We start from the raw sequence: 2,696 nt of genomic DNA, 5'->3' as shown, positions 1-2,696 counted from the left end.
AGATTGGATGGAAGAGGTGACGCTTGACATTTTCTGGAGAATGACACATTGCACGTGCGGGGTGGGGTGGAGCACACATATGTACACAGCTGCAAGCACGCGTGCCCACATGTGCACATGTTCATGGACGCCAGAGGACAACCTCAGTGTCATCTTGGGTACCATCTGCCTTTTGTTTCTCCCTTTTATGTGTGTGAGTGTTTTGCCTACATATGTCTGTGCCCTACATGCATGCAGTACCCAAGGAATTTGGAAGAGGGCATTGGGTCCCCTGGGACTGGAGTTAAGGCTAGCAGTGAGCCACCATGTGGGAGCTGGGAACCCAGCCTCGAGCTCTGACCACTGAGCCATCGCTCCAACACCCATCTGACTTTTTTTTTTAGTAAGACAGGAACTTGGCCTGGAGCTACTAAATAGTCTAGGCTGGCTAGCCAGCAAGCCTCAGAAATCTGCCTATCTCTGCCTCCCTAATGCTGGAATTATAAACACGTACATCACACCTGCTGATGTACATGGTTTTTAAATGTCGGTTTTGGGGATCAAACCCAGGCCCCCGTGCCTACAGGTAAGCACTTTACAGACTGAGCCACCTCCCGAGCCTAAACAACACGTTTTAGTCTCCTAAGCCAACAAGGAGCCGAGAACCGTGGTGCTCGCCTTTAATCCCAGCACTCAGGGAGGCAGAGGCAGGTGGAGCTCTGTGAGTTCAAGGCCAGCCTGATCTAGAAGGAGAGTCTAGGAGAGACAAAGAAGGCTACACAGAGAAACCCTGCCTCGAAGAAAAAAAAAAGTCAACATGTGCTCCTTACAAAGGGTCTTGATGAATTTGTTCACTGAAGCAAGCGTGGTAGGCCCTGAATTGAGCAACACTGGTTACCAGAGCTTGTTTTTGTAGCAATCATCGGTGACTGGTAGCCATTGCTTGCGGACAGCCCGTGGTAAGAGCCTGGATCACGGGATGCTGTTAGTTAGCATCAGGATCCTGCTTCTGTTCCCTACCTAGCCTCACAAGTTCCAGACCTCCCCAAGGGTTGCTTTTCTCAGCTCCAAAGCGAAAATGCTTAACAGTTCTCTTGGGGTTGAGGAGATGGCTCTGTGGGTTAGGGTGTGTACTCCGTAAATACCCAAGAGGGCCTGGCTTTGAATCCCCAGAGCCTAGGAAAAAAGCCAGGAATGGCTGTGCAGGCCGATAGCCCCAGCATTGGAGGGCAGAGACAGGCAGATTCTGAGAGTCCTCTGGCCAGCCAGCCTCACTGAAATCGTGAGCCTCCAGTTCCTTATGAGACTGTTACAAGTCAATAAAACAGAAAAGAACAGAAGATGTCCAATGGACACTCTGGCCTCTGTGCATGTGTACATGGATGCCAACCCTCATTCCCATGCCTGCACCGCACGCACGCGAGCATGCGCACACACGCACCAAACAACCAGAACAAATTTTTAAAAATTCTCTTTTCCTCAGATCTTTGCTGTAAAGATGAAATGAGCTCATTCACACAGCCTACTACCCGACCCATGTAAACCTCAGTACCTGTAAGCAAGTAGGACAATTAACTCCCCAACAGTTCACATTTTTTTTCATCCTTGTCTTTCAGCTGGGCACACTAAAATTCATTAGATCACGGTCTTTACATTGAGACCCGAAGACAGCCTTTTGCTGTTTTGAGAAATCAGCACCTTTTCTAAATCCAATAAATCTTTGGCGCCGTGCTCTGTAGATGTTAACAGCGATAAGGATTGTCGCTGAGGATCTGTGTAAGAGATTGCAGAAACTAGCCTCGAGGGGGAGGGAGGTCAGCCTAACCTTCAATTACCTGGGAAATCGGCTCTTCTTCCAAATTGAGTTGTCCTCTTAGCCTCGGCAAGCCAGGCTAGAGCGTCCTCTTTCACTTGAGGGATGTCTACAAATCATCTGTGCCCTTGAACTGAGTCGGGGAGAGTCTGTAATGACATTATACGCTAACGCAGCAAGAACGAGCTTAGAAGTAACTCTCCTTAGAAAGCCTGCACGAATAGTGGGCTCTTTGTAGAGGCTCTGCGGTGATGTCATTGTCTCGCTGTCATTGGGAATGGGGCTTCGAGGTTCAAGTGGGCTGAGCCCCAGCAGTGATGGATTGCCTCTCACCTGGACCCTCCGTGAACAAAACCTCCTTTGTGGGATCACGGGCCAGCCCTTCAGCTTGGGGAAGGGGGCACAGTCACCTGATCTAAATAAGGATTGAAATTCCCACAACAACCCCCTTGCGGTATTTCTAAGAGGGGGTCTAAGCAGGAAGGCTCAAAGCCACAGCCCTGACTAAGCGTTCGTTGGCCGGGCACCCAGAAAGCTGTGGAGGTATGCAGCTGACCGGTAAGACTGCAGACCTACTGTGCTTTATAGTCCAATCTGTAAATAAACCGTGAGCGAACATGAGTTGAAGAAAGTACCGGAAGCACAAACTAATGTCTTCCGGTTAGAAAGAGTTTGATGTGCCAACAGGAGGGTTGGGCTCCAGCAGTGGGGTTTGTGGGGAAAGGTCCTCTAACGCGGTGAGAAGCATGGCTGCTGGGTGGCTGGAGCCCAGCACCGGGTCAGGAAACCCCTGACCCAGAGTGGCAGCCACCCTCCCCCACATGGTACTCCCTTGACCCCTCCCACAGTGCCCTGTCTGCCCAGCTCAGGCACCCCTCTAGCTTTATGTTGCTTTTAAGTTTTC

Source organism: Meriones unguiculatus, chromosome 7 (assembly GCF_030254825.1).
Source record: "Meriones unguiculatus strain TT.TT164.6M chromosome 7, Bangor_MerUng_6.1, whole genome shotgun sequence".
In the NCBI taxonomy this organism is placed as follows: Eukaryota; Metazoa; Chordata; class Mammalia; order Rodentia; family Muridae; genus Meriones; species Meriones unguiculatus.
This window is presented reverse-complemented; position numbering follows the sequence as displayed.